The sequence below is a fragment of the Rattus norvegicus genome, chromosome 9 (genome assembly GCF_036323735.1).
Source record: "Rattus norvegicus strain BN/NHsdMcwi chromosome 9, GRCr8, whole genome shotgun sequence".
NCBI classification, from domain to species: domain Eukaryota; kingdom Metazoa; phylum Chordata; class Mammalia; order Rodentia; family Muridae; genus Rattus; species Rattus norvegicus.
Window position 1 is genome coordinate 16,904,847 of NC_086027.1, and position 24,140 is coordinate 16,928,986.

Below are 24,140 nucleotides of genomic sequence, written 5' to 3' on the forward strand. Positions count from 1 at the left end.
AGCATCCAAGAGACAAGACGCTCACCAGGATCATAGTTTTATCCCAGTAAGAAAATTTGAATAGTAAGTCTTCAGGTGAAAAGATAAATTAGGTCATAGACCTAAAAGTTTTATCCTTTGCCCTCAGGGGAGCAGCCATTCTGTCAGCCTTTCCTGGCCCTCACACAGGATCAGAGTTCTCACCTGGAAGCAGGGTTATCTGGAAGGCACATAATACATATCCACAGACTCCTCTTTGGGTACAAACTGATAGGCAACTTCAAGGCTTAAAGTCATTCTCTCTCTCTCTCTCTCTCTCTCTCTCTCTCTCTCTCTCTCTCTCTCTCTCTCAGCTTGAGGCTGCACACATGCTGTATTCTTTTGTGCACTCCGGTTTTTTTATTGCAGTTTTCTTTTCTCAAACTCCCACAATCATGTACACATCTGTTCATTACCCTTGCATTCTCACACACTCTTCATACACACCTCGTACATATCTCACACACACCACATGCACTCACCTGTCACGCACACACACATAATCTTCACACACACCTCACACATATCTCACACACAGCACATGCACTCTCCTGTCACGTACACACACATAATCTTCATACACACCTCACACATATCTCACACACACCACATGCACTCTCCTGTCACTCACACACACAATCTTCACACACACCTCACACATATCTCACACACACCACATGCACTCTCCTGTCATTCACACACACAGTCTTCATAGACACCTCATACATATCTCACACACAGCACATGCACTCTCCTGTCATGCACACACACAATCTTCACACACACCTCACACATATCTTAGACACACCATATGCACTCTCCTGTCATGTACACACACATAATCTTCATACACACCTCACACATATCTCACACACACCACGTGCACTCTCTTGTCACGCACACACACAGTCTTCACACACACCTCACATTCTCTCCTCACTCATTTTCACATTCTCTCCTCATGCTTTCTCCCTGGCTCTCACATTTGTTCTCAGACTCGCTCTCTCATTAGCTTCCTCATTCACTCTTCACATTCTCTCTCCACTCACTCTTCACATGCTCTTCTCATGCTCTCTCATTCGCTCTCACATTTGTTCTTACATTTGCTCTGTCATTTACTCTCTCATTCACTCCCTCATGCTCTCTCTCATTTACTCTTCACATGTTCTGTACCCTTTCTCTTGCCCCAGTCCTTTATTAATAATCCAAAAGCGGGTAGAAAAAAGAGATTTTATAATCATTGCCAAATCAAATGCAAAGAATGACTACATCTCACCAAGAACTAAGAATTACAACTGTTCTCCAAAGTTTCAGGCTTGCCCTATACCCAGGCCTGTGGCCAATATAATAATAATAATTGTAAACTTATCATGATTTAAACTTTAACTCTTTACTTTTATACTTCAGAGTCCAAAGCTCCGAGATCAGCTAATTGCATTTTCCTGTGACACTCTAATGATAAATGACATAGGCAAAACTGCCAGGCAGTGGCCAGAAAGAATCAAGGTAACCCTTAGCACACTAATTCCACTAGCGTTCTGTTCCTTGCACTCAATGACTCTCATAAGGGGTCCAATAGTTAGACTTAGTTTACTAGTATATTATTTTATATATTCTATACTTCCTTAACTAGTCTATAATATTATGTAAAACTTACTTCCTAACTTCAATAACTTTTTCCTTTCTTAGGGTCCCAATGTTGGCTCTAATTCATTTTCTCTTATTTTCTTCAAGCTGTCTTTGCAAGTAAAACCCTAATCTAGAACTACAATTCTGCAGTTATTACATTTTTTCCAAGATGAGAATACACAGTATGCACCTGGGCCACTAGGGCTGTGCTGTGCTGTGCCCCTATGCATCAATTTCCAATTGTCTAAGAATCATAACATCAAAAACATCTAGTTTCACAGAATTCACCAGAGCAGAAGGAGAAAGAAGTAGAAAAGTCAGATATAATACAATAATTGTGCAACCCAAGACCAACTGATATGCAGTCACACACAAATGAAATCTATAAAGCCGTTGTCCAGGGCTAAGGTTTGGAGAAATGGAAACAACCAGTTTTTACAAAAAGCTACTGCGGGCTACTGCGATGTCTCCATTGTATGTTGTCCCCAGCATTAGCCAGAACTCAGACAACAAAGGGAGGTCAAAAGGATTCAGATTGGAAAGGAAGAAGTCAAAATATCACTGTTGCAGAGGATAGGGTATTATACATGGGACACCCCAAAAGTTACAACAGAGAACTCCTAAGCCTGATGAACAACTTCAGCAAAGTGGCTGGGTATAAAATTAACTCAAACAAATCAGTAGCCTTCCTCTACACAAAAGATAAACAAGCTGAGAAAGAAATTAGGGAAATGACACCTTTCATAACAGTCCCAAATCATATAAAAATACCTCAGTGTGACTTTTATCAAACAAGTGAAAGATCTGTGTGACAAGAATTTCATGATCTGAAGAAAGAAATTGAAGAAGATCTCAGAAAATGCAAAGATCTCCCATGTTCATGGCTTGGCAGTATGAAGATAGTAAAAATGGCCATTTTCCCAAAGTGACCTACAGTTGCAATGCACTCTCCATCAAAATTCGATTCCAGTTCTTCATAGGGTTAGACAGAACAATTTGCAAATTCATTTGGAATAACAAGTAATGCAGGATAGCTAAAACAATCCTCAACAATAAAAGGACTTCCCTGGGAATCACCATCCCTGAACTCAAGCAGTTTACAGAGCATTAGTGATAAAACTGTATGGTATTGGTACAGAGACAGGAAGATAGACCAGTGGAATAGAACTGCAGACCCAGAAATGAACCAGCACACCTATGGTCCCTTGATTTTTGACAAAGGAGACAAAAGCATCCAGTGGAAAAAGGATAGCATTTTTAGCAAAGGGTGCTGGTTCAAATGGAGGTCAGCATATGGAGGAGTACAAATCATCCTCTTCTTATTGCCCTGTGTAAAGCTTAAGTCCAGGTGGATCAAGGACCTCTACATCAAACCAGATCACTCAAACTAATAGAAGCAAAAGCCGGGAAGAATCTTGAACACAAGGACACTGGAAAAAATTTCCTGAACAAAACACGAATGGCTCTTGCTCTAAGATCAAGAATAGACAAATGGGACATCATAAAGCTACAAAGCTTCTGCAAGGCAAAGGACACTGTGGTTAGGACAAACCAGCAACCAACAGATTGGGAAAAGACCTTTACTAATCCTACAACTGATAGAGGGCTAATATCCAAAATATACAAGAACTCATGAAGTTGGACTGCAGGGAGACTAAGAACCCTATTAAAAATTGCAGTTCAGAGCTAAACAAAGAATTCATAGCTGAGGAATATGGAGTGGCAGAGAAGCACCAAAAGAAATGTTCAACATCTTTAGTTATGTGGGAAATGCAAATCAAAACAACCCTGAGATTCCACCTCACACCACTCAGAATGGCTAAGATCAAACACTCAGGCTATAGAAGATGCTTGCACGGATGTGAGAAAGAGGAACAATCCTCCATTGTTGGTGAGATTGCAGACTGGTACAACCATTCTGGATATCAGTCTAGAGGTTCCTCAGAAAATTAGACATTGCACTAGCGGAGGACCCAGCTATACCTCTCTTGCACATATACCCAAAAGATGCTCCAACATACAACAGGGCACATGCTCCACCATGTTCATAGCAGCCTTATTTATAATAGTCAGAAAATGAAAAGATCCCAGATGCCCTTCAACAGAGGAATGGAAACAGAAAGTGTGGTACATCTACACAATGGAGTACTACAGAGATATCAAAAACAATGACTTCACGAAATTCATAGGCAAAGAGAATGAACTAAAACATATCATCCTGAATGAGTTAACCCAATCACAGAAACACACACATGGTATGCACTCATTGATAAGTGGATATTAGCCCAAATGCTCAAATTCTCCAAGATTCACAGACCAAATGAAACTCAGGAAGGATGACCAAAATGCTGATTCTTCACTCCTTCCTTTAAAGGAGAAGAAGAATCCCTATTGAAGGGATAGGGATGCAAAGTTTAAAACAGAGCCTAGAGGAATGGCCATTCAGAGTCTACCCCACATGTGGCCTATACATATACAGCCTTCAAACTAGATAAGGTGGATGAAGCTAAGAAGTGCAGGCTGATAGGAACTGGATATAGATGTCTCCTGAGAGGCACAGCCAGATCATGTCAAATACAGCGGTGAATGCTAGCAGCGAACCATTGAACTGAGAACCGGACCTCAGTTGGAGGAATTACAGAGAGATTGAAAGAGCTGAAGGGACTTGCAACCCCATAAGAACAACCATGGCTGCCAAGCAGAGTTCCCAGAGACTAAACCAGTACCCAACCACTATACAGGGACTATGCCATGGCTCCATCTGCATGTGTATCAGAGGATGGTCTTCTTGGGCACAAATGGAATGAGCAGCCCTTGGTCCTGCCTTGGCTGGGAAAGTGGCTGGCTGGTGAAGGGAATACTTTTAAAGCAGAGGTGGAGGGCGATGGTATTCGGACTTATTTCTGGAAAACAAGGAAGGAATAACATTTGAATTCGAAATGAAAAATATCCAACTAAAAATCAACAACAACAAAATGGTATTTTGAGCTTCGAATCAAAAAAAGCCACAGTCAGGAAACAGAGAATTGTATGCCTCTGGTTTTCTTCAAATATGCTTGGGGCCCACGTAGGTTCTGGGCCTAGGCTGAACCAAGCAGGTTCCTGCCACTGACTGCTCCTCTATTCCTGTTTCCAGAGGCACCATGCAGATTAATATTGGGCCAGAGATGTGGGAAGAGCTGGTCAGAAGTGGCTTTCTTTCCTGTGGTCTCAGGATTATCTGCATTCCAGGGTCTTCAGCATTTTCTGCCCCAGGATTTGGGTGCAGGGTTCCCGATGGCTTTAAACTCCCTTATACCATGTTTATATGTCCTGGGAGGTATTACAGAAAAATTAATGTTTATGCTATTAATTTGGTCAAAACTCTCATCGACAGAGTATAATTTAGAGGTAACTATATATTTGACAGCAAGCATACACAGTGGGTAATGTATGCATGATGAAGTTGAAATTCAGAGTTGGAAACACAGTGCACAGTGACTGTATAAATGCCTGTGAATCTCAGTCTGACTGGGAAGTGATTTGATGCCCAGTCCCCATGAGAAAGCAGAGATCCATCCCTCCCTGATAGCTGTGGGACTTCAGATGTTGACACTAATGATCAATAAAGAAGGTTCTTAAGAGTGAAAGGTTTGAGATTACCCCTTTATTCACCAGAATACATCCAATTTACTGGATAGTAACCAGATGCAGGTATTCAATATATACAGTCTATATCCTTATCAAAATAGAAAAGCAAATGAACAAAACAACAATAGATAACTAACAAATCTTCAAATGAATAGAAGGAAAACCAAATAACCAAAACAATTAAAAATTAACCAAACTTTAAATAGAGGAATTGCACTAAGCATTTTTTGCTGCTCCTTTTGCAGAATAGACTTATAGCCTGTGGCTTGCCTTGGAGACATAGTAGACAAGCAGTTAGTGATGGTAATAATCTTTTCAAGAGGAGTGGAAGTAGGTCTGTTTTGTTGGAGTGGGGGTATTAAGGAAAAAGCCATCCAACACTGAGTATAAATGATATTACACACTTTGTCACAAAGTCTTTCCAATATTGTGAACTGATCTCCATGAAACTCTTCTGGGTGACCCATCAGGACAAGTACAAATTTACACGTGCACGGTCTTTCTGGATGAACAGCAGCTCTTGATTGATGTGCATCAGCACTTCTCTGAGTCCCTCAGAAAGTGCACACTTGCTGGAGAGAGGCAAGGTGAAAATACAACGTATTCAATCCAAAGAAATCAAACTAAAGGAGGAAAATGCAGTCCACAATTGCTATGGCCATTACAGATGAGATGTTATAGTGGTGTATTTGCTCTGCACACTTAGTTCTCCTCCTGTAGTTCTTCTCTCCAAGGGAGATCTTGTCCTGGACTGTGTCATGTTCGAGTTTCTGCTGGAGAATTTCAGACCTAGCAGAGCAAGGGAATAAAGATTTAGTGAGCGGTTGTCAATTCAGCTCTCCCTCTTACATCAGCTCTATTCAGTTGGATAATCCAGCATGACCTGTCAGCTGAGGTCAGTCCCTGCATCCCCAAGTGTCCTAGAGTACCTGCGCTTGGATTTATATCTCACCTTTCAAACTGCTAGAATTTGAACTGTGGACTATGCACTGTACTGGGATTAAGAGAAAAATGAGCATTTTTCACACTGGTCCAGGTATATGGCATTGAATAATAACATTGTAGCTATGTCTGAATCTGAGTTCAAGAGAGGTATGAGCATCCTAGAATACCATGTGGATTCCTTCTGGAGAACATGCCCAGAATTGAGGTGAAATTTCTGATTATGTCAGCACTGAAGGAACCCGTCTAGTTTCCATTTGTAACCACTGTATCTGCAAATACACAGAGAAGCCATCTCACTTCAAATTCATGCTCACCGCACAGATCTTGTAATCACTGAGAATGTGCTCCATGCAAATCTTCCCAGCGTACACATGGACATTAAAGGTGATTGTGATGTAGAAACAGAACAGCACCCCTGTAAGTCTATGGCTAGTGCAAGGCAGTTTGTGAGAGGACAGAAGAGAAAATGTCCTCAGATCTTTCCGGAGAGATCACAGGAAGAAAGGAATAGAACATAGCAAGAAATCCAGAGGATCATATATATATTGTTTCATGGGCAAAATTCACATGAACTGTACCAGAACAATACTCTGAGTAGCTCTTTAACTGCCTGAGGCTGAAATCCAGGTGGGGTGGTCATCCATCCAAAAAGGATATTTATATAGGGAAGGATATTCAAATGGCCTCTTCCAGCCTATGTTCCTACCTGAACATTAATGCTTAATGTAAAGATTCCCCAGGATTCGCTGGAGGCATAAAAACAAATGTTGAGTGGGATATGTACATAGTGGCCAGAGCCTATAGACAGCTCAGTCAGTGATGTGCTGTCCTCCCATAAACCGTCATAGACTCAGGGTTCTTTCCCCATTAACAGTCTGGCTTAGCAAGTCCCAAAGGCTGTGTAGAGCTGTCTTGTTGCTCAGCAAAGGATCATATGTTGGTGGTGGACTAGACTCTTGTTCTTGTTCACTCTTTCAGACTTTCCCCAAAGTGTGCAACTTCTTCTAATCGGAGCTGTCTTTACCATAGCCTGAGTGACTTCATGCCCAAAGCTAGAATCATAGGAAATCTCCATAACCAGGATCCAAATCAACAATTTTTCTCCCCGTAATGTGATTGTTCCACAGATAATTTGAATAAGTAAGTAAAAGCTTGCATGGATTATCTCACACTGAATCAGAATCTATGGAAGGGCTCCATCGTATGGTACACTTTTACTCCTTGGATAGTGGACGTCTGGATAGATTCTCCTTCAAGGTTACTCTGGGACCACTACGACACTGATGCTCCCTAGTTGCAATGGCAATACCTACTCCTTGTTGTGGAATCACTGGGTTAACTAAAACTTCTGTTCCACTTTCTGAACATGGCTTCTCATAGGGCTACCTGTTCTTACACTGTCAGACCCATTTGAAGCTCATCATTTCTCCTAACCCATTGAGGATGAAATTAACTGAGAGAAAATGATGTTGATCGACAGCACTTGCAGAATGCTACACAGATAACATAGAGGAGCGCTTTGGATTATCTGTGCACCTAAAGGGGTTCCTGAAACTGCCCTGTTCTTGCACCACAGCATAGCTATGGGACTTTTTCTGGATGACGATACAATTCCAAGCAACTCAAATTCTCAATGAATAAAATCCAAGCCAAACTCCCAGGGGAAGTTGTAGTGTGCCAAGGTAGCTCGAAAGAAATGGTAGCAGGCAATGTGGAAAGCAACCGTGGAGAAGACACAGTGAGTGACATAACCTTCCAGTGGGCTTTCACAATTCACAAAGAACAGAGAAGCAGAATAAACTCATGAATTTTTCTAGAGAAGCCTTGCCCTTACCTCCCAGTACTCCGTTCCTTTGATGTGCTCCAAAGGATTTCAATGCAGATCAGTAGTTTTGCCCCTAATCACTTGAAAATCTAACTTTACAGGTGTTTTTGTGTCCTCTTTTTGGGGGTTGCATTTCTAAAGGATTTTATTGTCCTGCTTCTACACCATAACAAAAAGGGACCTGCAAGCTCTAGGCCTGTATCATTTGTTACCCCTGTGAAACATGACTCACTTGAACATATTTCCACTCCTCCCCCAGACTTCACAAGATAATTCATTCTGAAATTTTTGGAAACAATAAATTAGTAATTTAAGTGTCCTTTTGCTGTACAGAGCTAGATGGAGATGCCAAATGACTGGGCAGCTCTATTTCATGTTTCATGGATGTAAAGTGTATGCTTAGAGTACTTTTCTCATGAAACTTGGAAATAGAGGGAAACATACGTTCACTACTGCAAAAACACACACACACATATACCCACACACACACCACACACACACATACACACACACACACCACACACACACACACACACACAAACACACACACAAACACAGACACACAGATACACACTTGCATGCACAAATGAAAACTTTGCTCTTATGCAGCACATTTCCTGTTGAGTGAGGAATTAGTGGGAACAATGCTGTGTACAAGTCTCTTAGACACAAGCAAGATGTGCTGCCCTGGCCTGTACTCATTTCCACTTCAGGAAACCTTTCTATGCAGATTCTTGCTGGTCCAACAAGTAAGTTACATGTTCTGAACAGATAGCCTAAACAACACATCATCAAATCCCCAAGAGAGATTTCTAGGAAAAGACTCCATCAAGCTCTATGTTGACTCATCATAGGCCCCTCACTAAAACTACCCTGTTTCTTTCATAGAAGACTTTGGAAGCATCAGAGAAGACAGTGACTCATGGTCAGTTCCCAGGAACATTTCATCACATTAGAGTTCCTGTGATATTAAAACAACCTCAATGTCAGTCAGAAAAAGGCTAAATAAATAACATACAGTGAATTTTCTGAAATGCAGCACTCTGTACAATATTGAGAGGTATCTATCCTGAAAGAATGCAGTGCCCATGATATAGTCAGCAAAGCAATGTCAGCAGAGGGTTGCACTCTAGGATTCCATGCAACATCATGGTGAAGCCAATAAGACAATCCACAATCTTCCCTGGGGATAACTCTGTTCAGGTAAAGTGAAGAAATCTAATCCTTATTTTTAAAATAGCTGAATGGTTTAAGTATGTGTTGAGACAAATAAGAGAGGGGGCTCATCTTGGAACTGGACGAATGATGCAAAGACTGCTGGCCAGCACAAAACAGGAAGCTTCATGTTTGTTGAGAGACTTAAGCTTAAAGGACTAAGTCTCCAGGAGCACTCAAATAAGACAGGACTGACATGCTGATACACAGGCTCTGTAGTTACCCAAGATCTATGAAGCATGAAGTCACCATCTTCATATACAGGGACATGAGGGGAGGAAGAACAAAAGCCACCACAAATGACAATGAGAACCATTTCTTTGGCATTTCCACCAGGCTCTCCTCCTTGAAAACTACTTACTTCCTGAGTCTCACACCATCCCTGTAAAGAAAATGGGCTCTGGGCTTTTGCTTCATCCCTCCAAGCCCTGCTCTAGTCTAAAGAGGGGCTCCCACATAGCACCCTCCATACATAATGGCATGTAGTGCTCTGCTGTGTGATCAACGTATCTCCCTTAATGAAGTGCAGATTCTCGAAGAGCAGGAGCATTTGCTTTCCAAACATGCAGTTTCTTGAAAAGGGGCTATCTCCACAGAAAGCCTTGTAAACAATCACATGAATGTACACTTGGATGAGACCTAGGTCAGGACATGGATCAGTCAATAGACAGTTACATTGGTTTGTCTATTTTTATGGTAAGACCTGAGGACAACCTGACCCTGAGGCCTAACCCTACCTGCTGTTGCGTGGCACTGGGGGCACAGATGTTCATTCCGGCCTCTTCACAGAGCCTCTTTGTCTCCACAGAGGATGCTGGCAGTTCAGCCTGCTCCACCAGCAGTTCTCTCTTCTCATTCAGCAAAATCTGTATATTGTTCTTCAATTGAGCTTGTTCACGCAGGAGCTGGGAGTGCCTGATGCTGAACCACAAACAAAAAATGGTAAAACCCAGCCAGCTTCTATTTGCCTGTCACTCCTGCAAGTACAATCATCCCTTCAAGGGTCCTCATCCTCAGAAATCCCCAGAATAGAGCCACACTATGCAGGTTCGCACCAATTAGAGGAGGTCAAATCCAGAATCCACATTCCACATGAATCAAAGTACTTCTGAAAATCCTGACACTAAGACGGTTTATATAAATCAAGGAAGAAGAGATGGTCCATAAGGGAGCTCGTATGTCCATGGTATGGTGAAACCATCTTCATGTTGTGGGGAAAGCCCCTCTGAGGGGTAGTTGAAGACCAAATAGCTATAGACTCTTTCCATGTGTTTCTCATGGATCACAGATCTTTAAATCTCCTGTCAAAGTCCTAGAGATTCAGAGTTGATTGCTATTCCCATCATGGTGCAAACCTTTTCTATCTAGAGGAACTTTAACTGGGAAAATAACAATTGGAGGGTCTTCTACACCCCTCACATGTACGACAACTGAGTCCAAGAGCTACAAATCTAAGACCCTTGCCAGGAGGCAGCCTTCTTGTTAAGAGTCAGACACTACAGAACCAGAGCCCTGACTTTTGTTCAAAGTCATACAGGACAGAAGCATTCCCTGCCTAGTGCTGGGTTCTCATCTCTGTCAGCGACTCACCGGTAGGAACTGTTCACTTGTATGAGCTCCTTGTACCTCTCCATGGCATCACTTATTGAGTTGGTCATCATTTGAATAGCCATCATTCTCATCTCATGTTCAGATTGAAGGACTGGCAATTCGACATGCAGCCTGGGTTAGGTCATGGCCAAAGGAACAAATAATGTTTTGAACTCACGATTTCAGAATTAGGTGAAATGTAAATAAAAATATATAATAAAAAATTTCAAATTCAAGGAATGGTGGAAGGGAAGAAAATGGCAAACTCAAAAACCAGACCAAAACCCAACAGTGAGACTCAATCCACAGAAAATATTTCTATGTAAATAAGCAAACATTTGTTTTGAAATAAGGACTCCTTGGAATCCTGAGAGATATGGTTCTGCAAAGACTCACTATATAGGAGGGGGCAGAGCCTGAGAGCTGCCTGTTTGGGAATAACAACTGTCAAGACCACAGTGACCATTTCTAGGTCACAATAAACAATCCCTGGATAGTTAAAAAAATAAAAAAACTAAAGATCAAAGCAGGTGAAACAAATTAGGTAAAATCAGACTGTTCTCTCTATTACTTAAACTCAGTATGTTCCACATACTTGCTCCTTCAAAGTATTTGCACTGGTTAAGTTTATTATCCTGGGCACAGGAAAACAGAGTCACGGTACCAGTTGGAGGGACCTGACCTTCAAGAGCTGGCCAGGTGAGCATGATGGAATTGACTAGTTCAGGAAGAAGATTCCTCCAGTCTGTGCCACAGCTTTGGGCCCAAGAGAAAGCTGTGATGACATTTCTCTTGTTTTGAAAGCAGGTATACTCAATCCTTGGTTTCTATCGTTACATGAATTCCCAGAGGGCATAACTATGTTTGACAGGGAAGAGGATTTATAGCACCTCCTCCCCTCAGGAGAGTCCTGTGTGCCACCAAGGTATACAGAAGGAGCAAAGTGCTGTGTTGATCAATGTGGGCCTCCATGTACTCATCAGTATCATGACCTGTAAAGTGTTGATCAAACAAATCCTCAGACCCCATCAAAGGTCCCAGACGTCCTGATCCAGAGTAAACCACCAACAAATACTGCCACATATATACACACCAACCCATATCCAAACACATTTAGAATGTCAACTACATCCATGGAGGTGCCATAATATCAGTGTATAATGAACAAATTCAGAGGAAAGAGTGATGACGTGCAGGCATTTCATTCACACACACAGTTGCAGCAAGTGTGACAAGGTCATTCTAGCTGTTGACAGAACCAATGCTAATCCAAGAGGCTCAGGGTGAAGTAAAAAAGAGATTGACCCTAAACGCACAGCACCTAGCTCATCTCACAAGCAAATGCCTGCCAAATCTCCTTAAAATCCAGGATGAGATGTGAAACTCTCTCGTGCTATGAGTAAATCTTGAGGTAGCAGAGAGAGAGTGCAAGACAGTGAACAGGTTACTGGGCATAATGACTACCTGTGGTCCCACTCATCATAGATATAAAGATCCAGGATTTGATAAAGTTCATCCCTCTCGAATTGACACTTCTGGATTTCAAATTTGAGTTCCTCCAGTTCCTTTAGACACTCCTCTTGCTTACTGATGACATTTTGGGATGATGCCTTCCTACCAAAACCTGTAGACAGATAAACCCAAGTGAATTTGCATATTTGAACCAATGGGCAGAATAGATCATTCTGAATCCGAAAAGGAGGTTGAGGAAGGGGAAATGGTAGAGACTGGGTGAATCCCTGAAAGAGCAGAAAAGCTTTCTTAAAGGTTGATTCTTAAGCTATGTCCCTGTTCCCAACCTCTAAAGCCATACACGTGCCACACTCACTATTAAACAACCAGCGGCACTGAAAGTTATAATATGACTGAGACATAAACATCTGTGACATTGTTGTATCAGATGTGGTGCAGATAATCCTGGAGTTCATAATGACTTCATAATGTTTAGCACCATCAAGCTCTAACCAAGTGTGGTCCAGCCCAAAGTGTCTGAGAACTCAATTCATGACTAGGGGTGCATCCTTCCTTGTTCTCGCCATCAGAGATTTATGTAACCTACAGTAATCTAGAGGATGAAGTGCTTCAACTCCCAAACATGGATGGTCACATTGTTAATCTCACAGTGCCTCCTCCTGCCAATCATTGACACTCATAGTTAAAAAGCTTCAAGAAAAGACACTGAAGTCTTACAACTTTATGGCTTTCTCTCAAATTAAAGATCAGGAACTCCTGACTCTTGGTTTGCCTTTGAAAAATCCCAAGGCTCCTGCTTGTAAGGCCTAGTCTTAGAAGGCACATCTCAAACCTACCTCCTTGAGGATGTTCCCCAACTCTGCCCACGACTCACCAAGCCTTCCCCAGAATGATTTCCTCCTTCCTGTTTCACTAGAGAGGGGGTCAGCTTCCCTCTGACCTGGTGCGGTCTCTCCTTGATCAACACTTTTCTTCCGAAATAGCCTGAGCAGCTGGCGAAACATGCCTGCTTGTGAACCCAAAGGGAACTGAAGTAATATCCCAAAGGCAGTTGGTGTCACCACAACACTGGTGACATCACAGAAGATTCTAGGGATCTCTTAGATACAATAGAGTGTCCAGTGAACGGCTTACTGGTGATGTCACTGGAAAATTCTATGGCCTACCTACTAACCAGCTCTCCCCACACTGATGAATTTCTGTGGGGACCCTTTCCTCCAGTCTCCCATGTGTCACTGGGAATACCATTTGGCAACCTCTATTTCAAAGCTAGATATGTCTCTCTGCTTCATTAGAAGTCAACATTGCTTTTGCTGCAGAGGGTTTCTTACAACCCTGAATTGGAGAACAGATTTTTCTTAGCACCCAAATCTCTAGGGACCAAGGAGGAGGGAGAGTTTTCTTAAAAGTAAATCTACTACTCGAGACAATACATGTGACATGTATTTTGATTTCTAAGCTTTTCCCTTTTTCTGGAGGCCAATATATTTCTTCTATACCTCTGAGTGTATAAAACCTGGAAATATTTGCTTACTGTGCAGTCCTTGAAAGCCGACATTGTTTCCATTTACATATCCATGTATGTTACAAAATCAATGGTCTATAATCCTATTTTTTTGCAATAAAAACTCCTTTTCCTTGGGAACATAGGGATCAACTACAGGGCATATATAAAACAATAAATTTCTGTCTGTTTTATATATTATGTAGGACATCCTCCCTTTCTCAAATATAACAAGACAATTAAATTGGACATCAGTGAGCAAATGTCAACCTGGACCTTGTGTTACTACATTGTAACTACATAACCATCACTTCTCCAATATCCTTCTCCGTGAATAGACAAGTCTAGGCACGAGAATATTGGGGACTACAACATGATCTTTTACTTGTAGCAAACATAAGAATCCGGAGGACGAGAAGGGAGTGGAATGGTCTGAGTTCAGGTTGAACCTCAATTTTAATGGGTCCATACGTTCAGGAGGGAGTCTATTTGGCATTGTGATATATGGATTCTGTCTTCTTATCATAGGTGTTATAATAATTCAACATGAATGTGTGCTATAATGCCAGCCCACCTCAGAGATGTAAGAGTGAAAATCATGTCTGACCTTGCTGGGAAGAACTCTGCCTTTTACTACCATCTGGAGTTATACAACATCACTATACAAAGCTCAGAAGAGAGGGGTGCAGATGTGCAGGCCTTAGAAGTTGAGGATCTTTTCTACTGATTAAGCCACTTCTTTTTCCTATGTAATTTTTCCCTTGCTCTTTTACTAATGGTGGCTGACTTCTTTCCTGGCCTGAGGTAAACTGGAGTCCAATCTTTTGGATTACCGAACCTTCTATTTTCGAGATGACAGTCCCACCAAGGGTCCTACTGCGTACAGAAGGTATGAATAAGTCTCAGGGGCTGGAGTAAGTTAAAAAGGTCTGTTACAACAAAGAACTGATTAAGAAAACAAGAGCCCAGCTGCTCATCAAGATCACAGTTGTATGAGATTAAGAAAATGTGAATAGGGCATCGGGTGAAAGATAAATTAATTAGTAGGTCATAGGCCTAGAAGGGTTATCCTTTGATCTCAGTGGAGCTGCCATTCTTTCTGCCATTCCTCATTCTCTGCCACAGGACCAGAGACTTCCCCATACAAATGGCTGGCCTTGCCAAAGACCTGGCAGGGCTTCTCCCTGTAGAATAGGACATGTAGAGTCCTTGAGGACTCACCAAGAGGTCTCCTCCACACAGGTTCCTTGTTGTCAAAGGGAAATGTTCCTGCAGAATCCTGCCATGGCAGCAGGAATTTCAACCTGGCTGCTCTTGGTCCAACTCACTGGGTGCAGGCCTGAGGCCCAGGAATATCTGGGGAAAGAAGTAGCAGGCACTACCTCACAGCTCTCTCTTTGTTGGATGCAACTGCTAGGACTGTGATAGGATTTTTGTTTCTTGTGTGTTTATTAGAAATACCTACAAAGCTGATTAAAGTTGTAACATGCCTTCATACCCAGCGTGCAGAATGTTTTCAAATCGTTGTTGTTCCTGTTTTATGTTTGGATTTTGTTCTTTAATCCCCTCAGGAAATTTCCCTGTGCTTAGAATGTTAAGCACATGCTCAGGAGGGATCGATTATTCAAGTTAGGCAAAGCTTTTGTTCTCACCATCCACTCCACAGATGATGCCATAACTTACTTTGAAATAAGAAAACAGTTATAGAGAAGTAAATTAACCTATAAGCTATCACAGAAGAAACACATCATGATTGTGGAATGGCACCCCAGTATTTTGTATTTCCTAAGTTATTTTTATTTTAAACTTTTTTATTGGATTTTTTTGGGTACATTTCATCTTTTTTAAATCCTTAAAGGTACCTTTTATTCCTCTCCTCCCATTTAAACAAGGTGGAATTTCACATGTAATTGTTAGTCCAGATAGTTTGGTCAATGGCTTAGATATCACCCTGGCCTAGTTTCCTTGGCATAAGCTGACTTAGAAGCAGACTCAAAGGTTCAGGACTCAACAAATAATGAATTCCACTACATCTGAATACCTAGCCTCACAGCCAGGAAGGGACTGGATTTCCATTCACTATTTAAAAAAAAGATGCAGTTCATTAACATGTAAAAAATTTCTCAAGTATATTAAAGTGTTTACCATGGTCATACAGTTTTTTAAATACCTGGCATTCATCTTTTTCCAAAACCTAAAATTTCTTTCTTATTCACATTTTTTGATTATTTTTGGTATCAGTATCATTTTTTAAATTTCAGTTTTTTTACTAGATATATATGTTTTATTCAAACGTTATTCTCTTTCCCAGCTTTTGGTCCATAAGCCCCCCTGCCGTGACCTCTCCCATATGTATGGTCCCCAAATCCATGCCACTTAGAAACCCCTTCCTGGACATTTCCCTGCACTCAGGGTCCAACCTTGTTAAGAACAAGGGCTTCCCCTTCCACAGGTGCCCCAACGAGGATATTCTCTCCTACATATGCAGTTGGACCCCTGGGTCAGACCATGTATAGTCTTTTGCTAGTGTTTTATTTGGTTGGCATTGCTGTTCTTATGGGGTTGCAAGCCCTTCAGCTCTTTGAATCCTTCTTCTAATTCCCATAAAGGGCGTCTTGTTATCAGTTCAGTAGTTTACTGCTAGCACTGACCTCTTTATTTGACATGCTCTGGATGTGTCTCTCAGGGGAGATGCATATTCTGTCCCTTTCAGTAAGCACTTTTTAGCTTTATCAATCTTACCTAGTTTTGGTGGCTGTATATATATATGGGCAACATGTGGGGCAGACTCTGAATGGCTGTTCCTTCAGTCTCTGCTTTAGATTTGGCCTCCATATCCCCTCCTATGGATATTTTTGTTCCCCATTTTAAGAAGGAGTGGGAGCATCTGCACTTTGGTCATCCTTCTTCTTGAGTTTCCTGAGATCTGTAGATTGCATCTTGGGTAATTCGAGATTTTGGTCAATATCCACTTATCAATGAGTGCATACTGTCAATGAGGGGTGCTGAGTACCTGGAAGAGAATGGGGGACAAGAGATGTGACGAAGAACTCCAAGACAAGAGTCTAATCAAGGCGACACTTTTATTTTTCCCCAAGGCTGATTTTGTACCATAAAAAGGGTAACAGAGAGAGGGGGGAAGTAAGAAACATTTACCCACGCTAAGGACACAATATTCCTGTGGTTAGAGAATTGGCTGGTGTTGACAGGTTGTCAGAAAGGTCACGGGTTTGTCATATCTATTAGTCAGCAGGATGTTGGTTTATCAGAAAGGTTACAGGTCATGACATTGGGTATCTTAACGTCACACGTTATCATATGATTATTCATTTTGACCACCACTTTTGTATTAGTCTTCTGCAGCTGGCTGGGGATTTTCCATGAACCCAGTCATACTTAATGCTCACCATAATAATAACATCAATAGTGGAGGGCTTCAAGGCCATCGCTCCCAACAGCATACCAAGTGTGTTTTTCTGTGATAGGATTACCTCACTGTGGATGATATTTTCTAGTTCTTTCCATTTGCCTATGAATTGAACGTTGTCATTGTTTTTGATAGCTGAGTGGTACTCCATTGTGTATATATACCACATTTTTAGAATAAATTCCTCTGTTGAAGGGCATCTGGGTTCATTCCAGCTTCTGGCTATTATGAATAAGGCTGCTATGAACATCGTGGATTATATGTGTTGTTGTATGAGGGAGTATCTTTTGGGTATATGCCCAGGACTGGTATAGCTGTGTGCTCAGGTAGTGCAATTTCCAATTTTACAGGAACGTTCAGACTGATTTCCAGAGTTCTTGTACCAGTTTGCCATCCCAGCAACAATGGACGAGTGTTCCTCTTTCTCCACATCCTCGCCAGCATCTGTTGTCACCTGAGTTTTTGATCTTAGACATCCTGACTGGTGTGAGGTGGATTCTTAGGGTTGTTTTGATTTGCATTTCCCTGATGACTAAGGATATTGAGCATTTCTTTAGGTGCTTTTCAGCTATTCTATATTCCTCAGCTGAGAATGTTTTCTCTAGCTGTGAACCCCATTTATTAACAGGGGTGTTTGGCTCTCTGTACTCTAACTTCTTCTGTTTTGTGTATACTTTGGATATAAGCCCTCCATCAGATGCAGGATTGGTAAAGATTTTTTCCCAATCTGTGGGTTGCCTTTTTGTCCTAATGACACTGTCCTTTGCCTTACAGAAGCTTTTCAGTTTTATGAGGTCCCATTTGTCGATTCTTGATCTTAAAGCATAAGCCACTGGTATTCTGTTCAGGAAATTTTCCTTAGTGCTCATGTCTTCGAGACTCTTCCCTACTTTTTATCCATTACTTTTAGTGTATCTGGTTTGATGTGGAGGTCCTTGATCCACTTGGACTTAAGCTTTGTCCAGGGCAATAAGAATGGGTCAACTTGCATTCTTCTACATGTTGACCTCCAGTTGAATCAGCTCCATTGGTTAAAAATACTATCTTTCTTCCATTGGATGTTTTACCTCCTTTGTCAAAGATCAAATGACCATAGGTGTGTGGGTTCTTTTTTGTGTCTTCAATTATGTCCACTGATCTGCCTGTCTGTATGCCAATACCATACACACTATTGCTCTGTAATACTGCTTGAGGTCAGAGTTGGTGATTCCCCCAGAAGGTCTTTTATTGTTGAGTATAGTTTTGCTGTCCTGGGTTTTATGTTATACCAAATGACGGCAAATTGCACTTTCTACCTTTATAAAGAATTGAGTAGGAATATTGATGGTGATGACATTGAATCTGTAGATTGCCTTTGGCAAAATGGTCATTTTTTACCATATTCATCCTGCCAATCTATGAGCATGGGAGATCTTTCCATCTTCTGAGACCTTCTTCAATTTCTTCAGAGATTTGAAGTTCTTGTCATACAGATTTTTTACTTGCTTGGTTCAAGTAACAGCAATTATTTTATATTATTTGGGACTATTGTGAAGGGTGTCATTTCCCTAATTTCTTTCTCAGCCTGTTTACCCTTTGAGTAGAGGAAGGCTACTTAATTGTTTGGGTTAATTTTATACTCGGACAGTTTGCTGAAGTTGTTGATCAGGTTAAGTAGTTCTCTGGTAGAATTTTGGTGTTGCTTAAGTAGACTATCATATCATCTTCAAATATTAGTGTTTTGACTTCATCCTTTCTAATTTTTTCCCTTTGAGCTACTTTATAGTTTGATTGCTATGGCTAGGACGTTAAGTACCATATTGTACTTAAGTAGGGAAAGAGTGGGTAGCCTTGTCTAGTCCCTGATTTTAGTGGGATTCCTTCAATATTCTAAGTTTAGTTTGATGTTAGGTACAGGTTTGATGTATTTTGCATTTTCCTATATTTAGATTCAGGCCTTAAATTCCTGATCTTTCCAGGATTTTTTAATGAAAGGGTAATGAATTTTGTCAAATGATTTCTCAGCATCTAATGAAATGATCATGTGGTTTTGACTTTGTTTATATGATGAATTTCGTTGATGGACTTCCGTATATTAAACCATCCCTGCATCCTTGCCATGAGGCCTACTTGACCATGATGGATGATTGTTTGGATGTGTTCTTGGATTCAGTTTGCAAGAATTTTATTGAGCATTTTTGATCAATATTCATAAATCAAATAGGTCTGAATTTCTCTATCTTTGTTGTATCCTTGTGTGGTTTAGGTATAAGAGTAATTGAGGCTTCATAGAGGGAGTTTGGTAGTGCTCTGTCTGTTTCCATTTTGCGGAATAGTTTGGACAGTTATGGTATGAAGTCTTCTATGAAGGTCTGATAGAATTCTGCACTAAATCCATCTGGTCCTGGGCTCTTTTTGGATGGGAGATGATTAATAGCAGTTTCTATGTCTTTATGAGTTATGGGGTTGTTTCAATGGTTTATTTGTTCCTGATTTAACTGTGGTACCTGGTATCTGTATAGAAAATTGTCCATTTCCTCCACATTTTCCAGTTTTGTTGAATATATGTCTTGTAGTAGGATCTGATGATCTTTTTAATTTCTTCAGATTTTGTTGTTATGTCTCCCTTTTATTTCTGATTTTATTAATTTGGATACACTCTCTGTGACCTCTGGATAATATGGCTAAGCGTTTATGTATCTTGTTGATTTTCTCAAAGAACCAGCTCCTGGGTTTGCTGATTCGTTTGATACTCTGTTTTGTTTCTTCTTGTTTGATTTCAGCCCTGAGTTTGATTATTTCCTGCCTTCAACTCCTCTAGGGTTTATTTAATTTTTTCTAGAGCTTTGAGGTGTGCTGTCAAGCTGCTGACATATGCTCTCTCTTGTTTCTTTTTGCAGGCGTACAGAGCTATGAGTTTTCCTCTTAGCGCTGCTTTTATTGTGTCCCATAAGTTTGGGTATGTTGTATCTTCATTTTCATTAAATTCTAAGAAGTCTTTAATTTCTTTCTTATGTCTCCAATGACCAAGTTGTCATTGACTTCAACTTCCATGTATATGTGGGCTTTCTGTCCTATTTGTTGTTATTGATCAGCAGCCTTAGTCCGTGGTTTTTTGATACGAGGCATGGGATTATTTCTACCATGAGGATGAGTTTCTTTCAAAGATCATCATGATTTTTGGTAAGATCTTCCCTGTAATTGGTGGCATGGCTTCCCACAAACATGGTCCAGTTGTCTACAATCTCCTCCTTGGTCAGCATCTCATCCTTGTTTTTATCTGACTCATACACCAGATGCTGGGCCTCAGCCTGTGCCTGGTCATAGTCCTGAGGGAGGATCCAGTGGTGAATCTCATCCTAATCCAGTTTCCCATCCTTGTTCAGATCTGGGAAATCATTGAACTGCTCCCCAGACAAAACCCAGTCGGTCTCAGGGCAATTGTCCTCGTGAGAAAAAGATGTCCACAATGTACTCATCCTGGTCCACAAAACCATCCCTGTTCTTGTCGATATTCTCCAGCGTTTCCAGAACTACAATCTCCTTCATATGTTCTAAATCCTATTAGTGCAGAAAAGCAATGAACCAGTCCTGAGTAACTGTCAGGTCACCGTCAAGGCCTTAAACCTCCTCTCATCTCGTGGAGGCAACTTTTTAAAGTTGTGATGATCAGAGCTATCTTGGAATTCAGCAAGGTTTCCCAGGTAGTAGCCATAGGTAGCCTGCTTGTATTCTTCCCAGGAGATTTTTCATCTATGTCCCTATCATAATCCTTCCAGAGTTTAGCCACATTTTGGTTGATGTATCTTTTCTGTACCTGTTTGATCCAAACTTTCAGGTCCTCAGTAGTAACAAGGCCGCCTTCATCACTGTTGATTGGATCAACAATTTTCCCCAGCCTCTCCTGCTCTCGTTCAGGATTAGCTATCAAAGATCTTGGAGTCCTTCTTGCCCAGGAAGACCTCGTGATCGTACAGGAAGCTGTGCTTATTCTCTGGTGGCCATTCGCCCTGCTCTGAATCAGGACAAACCATGTGCTCCTTGCTCATCATGCTCTTGGCCATGAACGCCAGGACCAGTGCCAGCAGCAGCCCATGGAGAGTCCCAGGCTGACACCATGTACCACAGTCTCGATCAAAGGGAGGCAGCAGGGAAGTAGGGGCTCAGAGCACCTTATCCGCTGTCCCTTCCCCAGAGAGGGCTTTTGTTACATTTCAAATGTTATCCATTTTCCTGGTTTCCACAAAACCCCTTATAAAACCCCCTCCCCCTTCTACTGTGAGGGTGTTACCACACCCACCCAAACACCTAGGCCTATCTGCCTCCCTGTTCTGGTTTCCACTACACTGGGGCATCAAGCCTTGACAAGACCAAGGGCTTCTCCTCCCATTTGTGCCCAAGAAGGCCATCCTCTTCTACATATGCAGCTGTAGCCATGGGTCTGTCCATGTGTACTCTTTGGATGGTGGTTTCCGGCCCTGGGAGCTCTGGGTGTTTCTTAGTGTTGTTCTTATGGGGCTGTAAACCCCTTCAGCTCCCTCAATCCTTTCTCTTACTCCTCCATTGGGGACCCTGCTCTCAGCTGAATGGTTGGCTGCAAGTATCTGCCTCTGTATTTGTCATGCTCTTTACCCCACTCTTTTGAGCAGATCACCACAGAGCAACGAAGATGTATTGTCTTGGCGTGATGATGTACAGACAAATAGATGATTTCTTAATTCTTATGATGATTCTATAAGAGTTCCTAAAATTAGATTAGTAATTTTAAGCTCCTTTATAATGGGACAGCTATTATGTTTTCTCTGGTAATCAAAATTGCATTGAGAACTCTTCCTTCTTAAAGTTTCATGAGTGAATTGCTTCTGCAATACCAAGCAGGCATCTACAAATTAGAACCCATGCTAAGAGGGTATAAACCAATTAACCAAAGTTCATAAATAGAGAACTAATGATTTACTATAGGTGCAAGGACTTTACGTAAATAATTGACTGGATTTGCCTATAGGCAATTTCACTTATTCTTTTCTCATAAAAATTACAGCTTTTAACTCTCCATGAACATGCAGAGCCAGTGACAGATGGTGACGGTTTATCCTGATGATTACTCTTCATGGATATGCATGTAAACATTCTCTGACGTAAACTGATTATCCAACTTATGATTTGAATTCCTGTGCAAACTTGTGGTGAACTTTTCACCATGTGATGCTCTGTTCAGAAAGATATACAAATGCTGAGGACAAAGAGAGAGAAAGCTTTTTAGACAGAACTGAAGTGAAGAGAACAGAACTCAAGAAGAACTTAGAAGTAAAGGCCTAGCGTTGAGAGTAAGGCATTGAGAGTAAGGAAATTATTGTGTCATAAGAGCAAGAGGAAAGGAGATAAGAAGAGAGCAAGGAGAACCTTATAAGTCAAACTTTATGGAGGCAAACCTTTGTAGAAATTTTAGGAAAACGGAAGAACTTATAAATAAAGGTTAAAATCACTGCTCTTCAGTCTTCAGCCTGGCTCACTGGCTAGCCTGTGCTCTTCAGTCAGACTCACTGGCTAGCCTCTGCTCTTCAGTCAGGCTCACTGGCTAGCCTCTGCTCTTCAGCCTGGCTCACTGGCTAGCCTCTGCTCTTCAGTCAGGCTCACTGGCTAGCCTCTGCTCTTCAGCCTGGCTCACTGGCTAGCCTGTGCTCTTCAGCCTGGCTCAATGACTAGCCTCTGCTCTTCAGTCAGCCTCACTGGCTAGCCTCTGCTCTTCAGTCAGGCTCACTGGCTAGCCTCTGCTCTTCAGTCAGGCTCACTGTCTACCCTGTGCTCTTCAGTCAGGTTCCCTGGCTAGCCTCTGCTCTTCAGTCAGGCTCACTGGCTAGCCTCTGCTCTTCAGTCAGGCTCACTGGCTAGCCTCTGCTCTTCAGTTAGGCTCACTGACTAGCCTCTGCTCTTCAGTCAGGCTCACTGGTTAGCCTCTGCTCTTCAGCCTGGCTCACTGGCTAGCCTCTGCTCTTCAGTCAGACTCACTGGCTAGCCTGTGCTCTTCAGCCTGGCTCACTGCCTAGACTCTGCTTTTCAGCTGGGCTCACTGGCTAGCATCTGCTCTTCAGTCAGGCTCACTGGCTAGCCTCTGCTCTTCAGTCAGACTCACTGGCTAGCCTCTGCTCTTCAGCTAGGCTCACTGGCTAGCCTCTGCTCTTCAGCTAGGCTCACTGGCTAGCCTCTCCTCTTCAGCTAGGCTCACTGGCTAGCCTCTGCTCTTCAGTCAGGTTCACTGTCTAGCCTCTGCTATTCACTTAGGCTCACTGGCTAGACTCTGCTTCTCAGCTGGGCTCACTGGCCTATGGGGCCCTAGCACATCGCTTAACCATCTGCTCATGACTGCCTGACCACACTGACCACCTGACCGGTCGCCCTGACATCTTAAAGTCATTACCTAGAAAGAGCACAAGAAACCAAAGAGAAACACCACAGCAAACTTTTTCCATGGGCTCTGCTTTAACCTTAAGTGCTTTCATTATTTCTTTAAAAGAGTGAAATATAATTTCGGCTATTCATATGGCCAAGAGAGCTGTGCAGTAGTCATTGCTTTATGGAATTTGGTGCTAAATCAAAAGATTCCTTTATTCTATCACGATGTTATCTGTATGCTGTAAGATGTATGTTTAGAAAACACAACACCAACTTCCTAAAATCTAGATGTTTTAAGACATCAGCTCATGGAGAAACATACCTGCTTCCTATCTAGACTGGGCTTTTTTGCTATACTGCAGGTACAATCAATTTTCCACACTACTTCCATGATTTTCAAGAATGATTAAGAGAAAAATAAGTTGAACATAATGGCCAGAAAGGGGGTTCTGTCAAGTTGTCTTATGTGGGACAAGATACCAAGCTGTAACTGGTCAACCTAAAACCACCTG

At 41.7% G+C, this 24,140-nt stretch overlaps 1 pseudogene; it reads right to left on the bottom strand.

Annotated features, from left to right (window-relative positions):
- Positions 1-19,794: 19,794 nt before the first annotated feature.
- LOC134480534 (reticulocalbin-1-like) lies at positions 19,795-21,395 on the bottom strand (annotated as a pseudogene).
- Between the last annotated feature and the right edge of the window lie 2,745 nt (positions 21,396-24,140).